The 12,398-nt window shown below is 40.6% G+C and overlaps 1 protein-coding gene across 5 annotated transcripts in view; it reads right to left on the reverse strand.

Annotated features, from left to right (window-relative positions):
* Positions 1-12,398, reverse strand: part of RGL1 (ral guanine nucleotide dissociation stimulator like 1) — a 292,061-nt gene that overhangs the window by 109,422 nt on the left and 170,241 nt on the right. The gene's annotated exons all lie outside the window — the stretch shown is intronic.

The raw sequence follows: 12,398 nt of genomic DNA on the forward strand, positions 1-12,398 counted from the left end.
CTCAGATACCAGATATAATAAGATACATGAAAATCCTAAGTAGAATAACTTCAGAATTCAAAGCAGAAACTGAGTTCCCAGAGGTCTATCCTTGACCCATGACTCAAACCTATATGTCACTAAGAAGTATATAGATTAACTCTAAATTCCAAGTCATCCCATCTATAAAGGTTACTATCATACCTAGGCCACTTTTCATACAATCATGAAATGTGTAGGTCAAGTAATGATGACAAAGATGAGGCAAAAGCATCACTTTCTTTTTTTTATCGTTATCAGTAGTTGGAGTATAAAATATAAGCTAAATTTAGCTGCTTCAATGTTTTCCTTTTGCTTCAAAAAATGGAATTTACAATATTACCAAATACCAAAAAATGTCACTACAGATACATGTTCTATAATAAAGACAAGGCCAAACAATTTATAAGATGCTCACTAAGTACTAACTATGTCTCAAACACTGTCCTAGGTTACGGGAATATGATGATTAATTAAATATGGCCCCCGCCCTTTCATGAAACACTGAAACGAATAGGGCAAAGAGAAACATTTTTTTTAATAGTGTGATAAGTGCTGTAATACAGCTTTTGGTAAAGTGCTAAGGAAACTCAGATAAAAGGATCCTTAATCCAGAAGAGAGGTTGGGAAAAGTAGAAGAGTAAAGATAACATTTGAGCTGCAACTTAAAAGGTAAGTAGGATTCATCAGTCAACCAGTGAACAGAAAAGCAGGGCAGGCAAATGCAATGCCATAAGCAGTGACACGGTGATAAGAGAGCTGCACATAAATGTGAACTGCACTATGGCTGATGAAACCAAAAACTCCGGATTCTCTACTAAGAATAGGACCAGGTCTTTTCATGGAGACATAACCACATAGGTTATGTCTGGAGGTCCAGATGGAAGGCAACCTTTTAAACCTCTTTTGCCACTGAGAAGAGGATCATCATCCCTGCTGCTGTAACAAGAGCATAATAGTGATTTCAGGTTGGGGCTGGGCACTGAAATCAGAGCTGCTGTCATCAGCACTTTTTATCCCAGTCATCTAGAGTTTTACAAGCCTTTATCCCTCGAGCAGACACTCATTTGTGGATTGTCTAGATCAACATTGGATAGGAAGTCATTTCTGTAAAGAATATCATAATCCTCCAACTCTAACCAAAGAATGTTCATGAGGAAACACTTTAATCAACTTTCGGTCCCTGAGAAACACTTCTGTGGGAACAAAACAGCAGCACGTCCCTCCAGGATACCCTTAACAGTATGTTGTCTGAAAGCTGGTTCCTGAGGTTCAAATGGTCACAGTACCATTGCTTTGCACAAAAACGAGTGTTACACGCATGCCTTGAATCAGTGTACAAAGAGTCCCTTCTCCTCTACCACCACACACAGTCAGTAGTTTCAGGGAGAATTCAGTGTTTGTCAGTAACACTTAACATAAGTAAATCACTTATTAAGCATCTTTGTAGGAGAGATTTAATTTTCAGTTACAGCTCTGAGTACAAGGGTCATTTAGCTCCACAAGTCAGCTGAGAACAGGGAATGAATGCTGGGGTTCAAGTATCTTGAGAGAGAAGGAAAAGATCTTTAGATGCTCAGGGGGATCCCTTATGAATAGAAGGAAGGTCGGATTTGTGGCCGAGCAGCCAAAGACCCTGGAATCTATTTTTAAGTCAGAAGAAGGACAGGAAGGAACAGGAACAAAAAAAGGAACTCACACAAGAGAAATGGAAAGCAAGAAGGAAGCAGCTATAATCAGCAAATGGAAAGACAGTGAGAAAAATAGATCTTTAAAACTGTGTTCCTAACAGGGAGGCCAGGAACACTGCTGGAAACGACTGAAAGAGAGAAGAAAACATAGAAAGCAGCAACAGGACTACTCAAAGGAGTATTTTAAATGTCTACATTTTATGAGGGTCAGTGTTGGTCAGCTGGTAACATTCTTGCCTCTGGGATTAGGTCATGAGTTCAAGTCCTACATCGGGATTTGGCTTCAGACCAAAAGTTAACTTTCCAGGACATCTGCAAAGACGGAAGCACTTTCCATTCCTTGGTGCATTATTAGCTTTATCACCCTTCTCACAACAAATTAAAAGTACCAGAAAGAAAAAGAAGAATCAAAGAAGAAATAGAACATTTTCAAACACAAAATATCCACTGTATTTGTCTTAAGAATCCTGTGAGTATGGGGTTTTTTTTTTTCCCACAACCAATCTACAAACAGAAGCCTTGCTGTCTGCATTCTCAATGCACCTGGAATCCCGCAGGGACAACGGTGGTAGCAGAGGAAGCACTCCTCCTAGCTGAACATCACCTCTCATTAGTTAATCAGCAAGTGGCAGCAAGTGGGAAGAAAACAAAGTAGAAAAGATTGCCTCTGGAATGAAGGAAGAAAGGCAAGACTAATGAACAGAGCCACATGCCTATCAAGCATTTAGGTGGTGAGCAGAGAGAAAAAAAGGCCTCTAGGTTAAATGACAGTAAGAATATCCTTATATTTGTATAACAACTTACATATTAAAAAATACTTTTATACACATTAACTCATCTGATCCTCACAAAAATCATAGGCAGAGTAAAAATAGATATTAACGCCATTTCACAGGTGAGGAAATGGAAGATTCAGAAAGTCACAACCTCACAAGCAACTCAGCTCATTCCTGGCTGAGGCACTGGGGCTCAGGCATTGTATAAGCTAATCAACGTGTAGCACAGTAAGAAATTTTATCTTTATCTCATGTAGTTTAGTCCAGGACTTGAAATTGATGGTGCAAGAACAATTTACTAACATCCTAAATTATGTCCTATTAAGAAAGATTAGCATAATGCTTACCAAGCAGTTTTTAGAAAAATTGTTTCCAACTGTCTGATTTTTCTGTCAGAAATGGCAAAACAGAAGACAGAATATGGCCCACTGTTAAGTAATAAAATACTTTTTAAAGCATAAAAATAATACCAACAAATTACTTTAGAAAACTGAAGGAATTTCAAATGCAAAATGTTGGAGCCCGAGGAATAATGCAGTTTTTCATTATGCAAGGAGCCAGAGAGATAAAATACAATAGATGTTATTTCTAATATACGAGGATTACTAAACCCTGCCATGATTGTTCCTTCCTCTCAAATGTACAAAATGAGAGAAGGATGTTAATGACATGTCCTAAAACCTTGCTAATACTGTTTCTTAAGCAATCTGGGGTTACATATAACACCAAGCTTCAGGGGGTCCATGTAAGAAAGCCACCCAGGTCTCTCCAAGGTTCTATGGCAGGGTTCTAGAGGGCCCTGATGGTGGGGGTGCTGACAAGAGCCCCACCACTCAGTGAGTTGAGTGCACACCATATCCTAGCACCTTACATACATAACTCATTTACTCCTGACAGTCATTCCATCAGGAAGGCACTGCTATTCTCCCCGTTACAGGCAAGGAGCTCAGGCCTAGAGAGGTTAAGTAACTTCACAGCTCAGGCCTGTATAGCTCACATGTGGTAGAGGTGAGTTTTGCATGGAAGTCTGGCTCTAAAGCATAGGTTCTTGACCACTGCGCTAAGCTACCTCCCTATTCCAGGGCTCCTGCTGAACATACCCCTGAAAATGAAAAGCAGCCAGGAGGTGCCAGTGTCTACGAAGTCCCCAACTGAGCTAATTCCCTAGCCAGGCCTTGATGGCTCTGGGCCCTAAAGTCATTTTTAAAACAGACATGTTTATTGTGTCATGTCTTTAGAAGGAATCAGCCTTTGGACAGAAAGCGGCAAGTCTTTTCCCTGTGCTTCACAAACTAACCAAATGCTTCAATTACCTCAGTTTTCTATTTAGGAGTATCATTTATCTCAATAAACAATTTCAAGTATTGCAATTTAATTTTTTTTTTTTTTTGAGATGGAGTTTCGCTCTGTTGCCCAGCTAGAGTGCAGTGGCACCATTTCTGCTCACTGCAACCTCCACTTCCCAGGTTCAGGCGATTTCCTGCCTCAACCTCCCCAGCAGCTGGGATTACAGGCACATGCCACCATGCCTGGCTAACTTTTGTATGTTTAGTAGAGACGTGGGTTTTCACCATGTTGGCCAGGCTGGTCTTGAACTCTTGACCTCAAGTGATCCACCCATCCGGACCTCCCAAAGTACTGGGATTACAGGCGAGAGCCACCGCGCTCAGCCAAGTATTGCAATTTTAATTGGAAAAGTCATGACTATAAAGCATTTTATTTTTAGCCAATGTCTAATCCAGTTTCAGTTATTTTTACCTACATACTTAAATGTTCTTTTCTTAGATAAATATTGTCCACAGACTCTAGCTCCATCACCATTAGTGACAGAAGTTATGGGCATAATAAGAATGGCACATAACTATGGAAGAATTACTAGCAAGAGGGTTGCGGAGAGATTCAGTTGATATGACTGACATAAGACATCCTACCCTTAGCAGAAAAGGTTTGCTTTTTGCCTTCAAATTGTCTTCAGAATTAAGAAACTGGAAATACTCAGCCTTGGCTTCATTTTTATAAAAGATGAAAATGAGTATTTAAAACAGCAGGAAACAAGGGAAAAAGTTGAATTGCTGAATTCTTTGCAGAAAAGAAAAACACAAAAAACTTCTGGGGGAGTTTACATAGGATTAGATTAACTGTGCTGAAACAAATTCAAATGAATGGACCACAGATGGCATCAGCAATTACATGCTAGAAAATGTAGGGTAATGAGTCTGTGAGAGTTTAAAAAAGATCTAGAACCACCAGCAACACCCCACCCCCAACCACCACCACTGTTATCCTCAGAAGTCATATGCTGCATAACATAAAGGAGAAGGTGGCTTTGAGGAAACAAGCCAAGCAGAGGCCCAAAGCATTGGGAAACACATGCAGTCACATCAGTGGAAAGACACAGGTATTTCTACAATGACAAGACAAAAGGACCAGTGGGAAATGACATGATTCTCTCTCTCTCTGTACGAGACTAACTGAGCTTCCTACAAGGTGGTGTCTTCTACCCAATGTTGTAAGCTTGTTCTCCTTTTAGTCCTTCCTTTCTTCCTCTGTTTTTATTCCTTTTTAAACTAAAAGCAGTTCTCTGAGTAGTCAAACAATCTCAATAATGACACAATTAAGGGAAATCAAGCAAAACATGACAAAATCAAGCTTTGATCAATTATACAGAAGAGGCCATAAGTGACATTATAAGGTGAACGAAATCCTAAAAAATAAAATGTGAAAAGACATTTTAATGTATAGGCTGTGTGTGTATTTAAGTGAGAGAGTGAGTGAGACTGAGAGGTGGCAGCAGTAAACTAGGGAAGCATTCTATCTTACTGAAATTTTTCTTTTATACAAGGAGTGAGAATTAGCAATCAGAGTGAGCCTTTAAGAACAGCAATGTCAGCTGCTAGGATAAAGAGTATCAGACAGAATTTAAACACATTGTGTAGGAAGATGGAAAAAGACCAGGACACCCAACCATAAAATTTCTTGTGTCCCTAACAACACAATTATAAGTTTAACTGCTGTTTTCTAAAATACAACTCTGTAATCATAGTTCTGCAGGTTCCATATTTATTCTCTCTCCATGGTCTGCAGATTCAATTTGTTTGGTTTGTAGGGAAACAGAAGACTTTAAAAAAAGAAAGGAAGAAAGAAAAAGAAACCACCAACTCTGCAAAGTTCTCTGGAATCTGAGAAGTCAAGCAGGGCTTCTCCCTTGTTCATGGTGAGCCTAAACTGTGATTTCGTCTCCAGACATGACACATCAGGCATGCCTGGATCTGGTTTTTCTGCCAAGCCTTCTGACAGGAACGCAGGCATTTGCTAGTGTATATGGAGAAAGGCTGACTTGAAGTCCCCAGTACATTTCACCCAGTGAGAAGAGGACAACACTGACTCCAGAAAGCCTTTTGCTGACCTGCTCTTTGAAACCAGTGTGCCTGCCAGGAATCCTCGCCCTGTGCCCCGCCTACACTCATCCCCACCTACCTTGTCCACTCTGCCGCCACAGCTTCAGTCAGGTCCTCATCCCTTTCTTCACTTCATTACCACTAAAGAAAGCCTCCTCCTGGGTCCCCATGCTCCAGTCTGGCTCCCTTCCGATGCATCTCCCCTGCAGCTGTCAGTCATTGTTCTAAAACGCAAATCTGACCATGCCACTCTGCTTAAAACTCTTCAATGACTATGCTAACATTAAAGATGAAGCAGATTCCATAGCTTAGCATTCCAGGTTCTTGGTGACATGACTCATGCCTTTCTCTCCAGCCCCCTTTCCTCTCCCTTTCCCACCGGGTTCCCTTATCTCTTCCCCAGGCTGAGCCTCACAGGGGAAGTCTCATTTCAGGCCTCTACACCTTCCCACAGGCTGTGCTCTCTAGTTGGAATGCTGGCCCCCACCGTCCCAGCCCTCATTTAACTCTCACTCATCCGTCACTTTTCCACTGAAGGGCCCTCTCCTCTGTGCAGCCTTCCTGGACTGCCCACCTGTCACTCGCATTTGATTTAAATGCCCCTGATTCTGGGCTCCCCTAGCAATGGTCACACTTGCCACAATATATTGTAATTAATTCAACTTTGTCTCCCTCACTTACTTGTAAGTTCCTCTAGAACAAGGAGTATTTTACTTTGTATTCCCAAGATTTAACATGGTTTCTGGCATAAAGCAGGCTTTTGATAAATAAATGAATGGTATGGAAGGAGAGTTTAGCAGGCTCAAATGCAAATGACAGAATCATATAGAAATATGCAACAGCAATGAGGGAGTTCACACTGGATGTGTTTACTAGCAAATGACCCAGAAACTGCCAAAATCTCCAAAGAACTCCAAATCAACTCTATGTCTTGAGATAGCCACACCCATTGGCAACCCAGACACAGAGCTGAGCTTCTCTGGTGGAATGAAGTAACATTTCTTATCTTCCCCCACTTAACCAAAACTTTTCTTGCTCTGTTTATAGAAATTAATTTTTTATGTAAAAAGAATATGATGGTACAAATTAGAATTTTACTATGTAGTGCATTTTTGCATATCTTAACATAAAATACGTAAGACAGTCAAAAAATTCTGATTATTTAGAAGGGGGAAGCTTAAAGAGACACATATACCATGGGCAAAGGAAACTAAAGGGAGTGGAATTGGGCAGTGACAAATTCCAGCTAAGCTCTAAAGTGGAAAGGCACAGTATTTACCTTATTTCTCTCATTTTCTTTCTAAGAGTAAAACTCCAAGAGGCTTTTTATGATTTCACAGAAATAAGAATAAAATACGTTCATAAAATTGTTTTAACAGAATATACACTTTTAAGTATAAGGAATTAATGTGCCTCTTATATTTACGCCATTATGTATTTGCTGGGAGTTGACATGTATTTTGAACTCAGCTGAGTATTCCCTGGATTGGTGAATTGAAATGGATATTCTTGATTACATGACACATATTCCTAACACAGATCCCAACAGAATTTGAAAGCACTAGCACCAAAAGGATCCAGTGTAATAATATCTCAGGCAATTTAAATTTACTAAATTTTCTTGATTGGTAGAGGCTACCCTATCAGTGGATTAATAATTTTAAAAACATGTTTCTAAGGTCAAAATTAAAAATACCAGTTGGTTCATTTACACATAGCTGCTAAATTCTGAAATCTACTTTCTAAAGCCTAAATTAAACATTCCAATAGACACATATAATGCAACCCAAGGGCCTGTTTTCCTAGATGAAAACAAGGATGACCAACTATAAACTAAAGGCTCCTCTAGGGCTTATCTCCTTACAATTCTAAAATCCCACTCCTGCACTTTCCAACCACACATAACTGTAATGCTAGCCAATGCTTTTTAACTCATGCATTGCCTTTTTTTTTCTTCAACATTCAGCAGCAAGAGAAGTACAACTGGACCTCTTGGTTTTAAAAGGCACTGGGGAATGTTCGTTAAAATGAATAATTGATACCTTTGTGCCATGCTTTGTTCCCGAACGGGTGTAAGACAGCTATAATCATTACCTAATCGATTTTTCTTGCTCCCACGCCCCTTTCTTCTTCTTTGTAAGTGAACATCTTCATGTAGACTTTGTTTTAAATGAGAACCAACTATGCATTCATACTTATAAAAACAATATTAGTCCCCCAAAGAAGGATGAGGTATGACCTATTCATTCAACAAACATGTATTGAGCTTCTGCCAACTAGATGGCCATGGTTGCAAGCTTACAGTCTAATGGAAGATAACAAACAAGTAAACAGGCAATTACAACAGAGTGAGGTAAATGCACGACAGTGAGACGCAGAATGCCTCTGGAGCACACAGAAGGGACGCCTCATCCAGAGCTGGGGGATTAGAGAAGGCTCCCAGAAGTGAAATTAGCTGAAAACTCCAGGAACTGTATGCCATTTGAAGGCAACATGGATAGCAACACCATGAAAATGCCAGGTAGAGTCAATCTGAATAGAACATCCAAGTGAGAGTCAACTTCTCAATCCAGATGTGACAAATGGTTATCTTACCACAGTCCCCGCATAACCTATGATTGGCCACAATTTGCCCAAATGCCACGTTCTATGACCTAATGTTTCTAGGTTCTTTTATTTCTACATATATTCAACTTTCTCCGTTCTATTTCCCTCTCTTTACCAGACTCCCATCTATCTTGCATTTCAACTCGGTCCCACAAACATTTATCAAGAGCCTATGTGGGAAACAGTGTGACAAACACTGGACACAGGGCGGAAAGGCCTCAGTGCCCCACCACAAGGACTGCATGACCACAGCAGTACAGGACTAAGAAGAGCCACGTGACTAACCACTGATCATTCCACTGCCCACAAATTTTGCAGAAGTGACCTAGCACTCACAATCTTGCTTGTAAAAAAAATATCCTCACTTGGAACTTATCTTAGGCTGACATGTTTTTTGGACCCTGAGTCTGTCATATTCTGAAGACAACAGCATGAACTTCTGACACCAAAGCCCTTCCCAAACAGTTCAATTCTTTTCCTCTGTCCCTTTGAGCATTCATCCTGAAATGCTACACTTCCTGCTTCCAGAGGATACTGATATTTTCTTAACTCTTTTCTACATTATTCACTATCCATATACAACCACAACACTGGGACCAAAGACAAATAACAAGTTTTGACACTTTGCTCTTCCAAAAATCACAAGATAAGTGAATGTCTGGGTGAAATTACTTCTTTTTTTAAGAGACAGAGTCTCACTCTGTCACCCCGGCTAGAGTGTAGTGGTGCAATCATGGCTCGCTACAGCCTTGACCACCCTGGCTCACGTGATCCTCCCACCTCAGCCTCCCAAGTAGCTGGGACTACAGGCACACGCCACCACACTCAGCTAATTTTTTAATTTTATTTTTATTTTTAGTAGAGACAGGGTCTTGCTATGTTGCCCAGGCTGGTCTTGAGCTCCCAGCCTCAAGCAAATTAGCCTGCCTTGGCCTCTCAAAGTGCTGGGATTACAAGAATGAGCCACTGTGCTAGGCTCGGAATTGCTCCTTAATGTCTCTTCCAATCCTAAGATTTTTTAAATTTTGTGACATAATTGAAGTCATTTTTCTTCGAGAATTATAGGTGGGTAAAATTATCCCAGCCAAAGATGTTATTGTAAAGGGAAAATGGGTCAGTATTTCAATAATATTTGGTTTTTCAAAGTTGCCAACATAATCTCACTGTCGGTGGGCAAGGATGCAGCTGCACGTACAAGTAAACTGGGCCTGGGACATACTTGGTTGTAGTTTTCCAAACACAGAGTTTTACTTTAAAAGATCAACTGAACACAGAATTTAACAGACAAAATAAAAAAGAATGACCTAAATGTTTTGGACTGTATAATACTTCACATCTGAGGATATGTAATTATTTTGCTCTCCTCCCCAAAATTGAATCTTAATTATGTTTTGAGATCTGAATACTAGAAAACACAAAAATTATGTTCCATCTTTTAGGCATCTGGAATAAGCATTACAGACACATAACAAAGCTATGCCTACCCTCACGTGCTACATAACCTCATACGTATCTTCATATCTTCAATGCACCCTGCTTTAAACCTCCAAAATGGGGAGTTTATCAGTGAGATCATAACTTCGCAACAAATATCTCAATTTGCAGCTCAAGTTATCATTCTAGACATGAAGAAAAGAAAGTTACATCTCTCCAGTCTTGCAACATTAGGGAAAAGCACACCCAAAGCATCCTCAGTCTTTTGAGCCAATGTTCTTTTCTACTACTATGGAAACAGCCTTAAGGTCCCAGGAAATTCTTCACAACAAAGAGCCAACCATCTGGATTTGAATCTGGTGTTTACCACTTCATAGCTGTGTGACCCTGGCAAACAATTTAACCTCTCTGGGCATTAGTCTCCTCATGTTAAAAAAAAAAAAAAAAGAGAGAGAGAGAGATCATCACAACACTACCTTCCTCAGAAGGTTGTTGTCATATTGCAATAATTTCCTCACCTGACCCCACTCTCTAGTAACTCTGAAACTAGTTACTTTGAAGAATTTTGAAAGGGTACTGGAACACAGGAAAACAAACATGGGGAAGCCACTCAGTTCTAAAGAGAAAGGTTTGTAATTGCTATGGCTCAATGGGTTGAGTCACATTTAATTAAGTCTGGAATTTTCAAGGACAAAAACAGAACTTCCCAACAGGACACCTAAGACAAGAAAACATGTAGATTAGAGCTGGAGAGCCCCTAGGAACTTGCAATAAAGGAGTAGGCTGGTAGCAGTAAATCACACTTTGTTGAAATGGGGGCGAGGGGGACAGATTCCTCCATCAACTAGAGCCAATCTTTTCACATTATCCTCCTTCTCAATATTTCATATCTACTGTTGAATCCAGGGTGAATTAACTCTGAACTCTGTATAAATTTGAGAACACTGAAAGAAGGGAGAGAGAAGAAAAGAAGTGAAGTCTAGTGAAGAGAACAGTCAGTGGGGATTACTAAATAACTCTGAGCATCTAAATACATGACAGTTTGTAGATGTGGGGCCTACAGAGTGAACCCCTCCATTTCCAATGACTTACTCATAACTAATGTTGTATATGGCTAAAAACTAAAACAGTCACCCAAGCAAAGTCAGTCTCATTAGAAAGAGAGGAATAACCTGATACCAAAAAAATGTAATGACCCTTTTGAAGACAACTGGTTCAGAAGTTGTGAATCATTCTGAAATAGCTAGAGGCCAAACAACATGGACGCCACATTTAAATAAAATACATACACACAACCACCAAAAACAAAGTGATGACTTGTCAGAACTCTAGTTCTGCTTTCCCTATCAGGTCTGCTAGTGATATACATAATTAATTTTAAAATCATATTCTGAGTAAGGTAGGTACTTGGTAAGTGAAGACCTCTAGTTCTCACTGGAAGGCTCCTATCTTTCCAGACCACACCTGCAGATGTCATTAACAATTTCTGGCCCTCATGGGTGATACCTTGGCCCAAAGTACAGTAGCAGGAAAGGCCTGAGCTGAAGCAGCTGGGGAAGCCCAAAGCAATGAATGCCTACATCAGCAGACTCATGGCAGAGGAAGTGATTGCTGCCGGCCATGGGCCACCATCCTGCCTTAAACTCTCTGGAGTTACAAGTCACACGTTACTACTACTCTTAACAGGAGGCCCTGTGCAATTTTGTGTCCTATCCTCCTTCACACTCCACCTTTGAATGCTGCTCAAAATATTCTGAATTTTCAGAGACTCCAAGCCACTAAAGATGGGATGCAAGTGCATAAATCTTCAACACTCTGAAGCCCATCGGCTAAAATAAGGCCAGCCAGGTGAAATCACACTCCACCCCCTCTATTCAGCCAACCATTATTCTCTTTCTCAAGGCTTTTTGGGTCACCTCTCACTGCCTGGTCTGAGAACTACTTCTCCTTCCAGATCAAGAATCCCTTCATTCTTCCACATGTTTGACACTTGCCCAAGTAGTGATCCTGTCGCTGAGCTTTCCATTTCTCACAATCGCTTTATTTGGGATGTGTTGAAGGATCTACTAGGTGATACCTACAAACTTGCATGACCTCACCCAATATTTTACAATCTCAGTGCAAAAGAGTCCTGTTTACAGAAGCAGCATTTTTCCAAAGGCCCACCACTCTACACACAAAGTAGTGGGTACTAAGCATCCACTTGCCTCCTCCCAAGATATAGAAAAGAGATCACAATAGGAAATCTACCACCCCTCAAAGGATGCAGACTTGGAATGCTCTATCTCCTGAGCAGTCTGGGTACCTCCTAGAGATATAGGAGCAAGGCAGACACTGACAGCATCAACTGGGGGAGGGCAGAGAGAGACAAGGGTGGCTTCTGGGCAAAGCTGCTTATGGCTCTTGTCTAAGAGAGTGCTGCTCTCTGGGCCCATATTCTGTGTGTCATTTTCTGCCACTCCACCCCCAATCTA

The sequence above is a fragment of the Gorilla gorilla genome, chromosome 1, assembly GCF_029281585.2.
Source record: "Gorilla gorilla gorilla isolate KB3781 chromosome 1, NHGRI_mGorGor1-v2.1_pri, whole genome shotgun sequence".
NCBI classification, from domain to species: domain Eukaryota; kingdom Metazoa; phylum Chordata; class Mammalia; order Primates; family Hominidae; genus Gorilla; species Gorilla gorilla.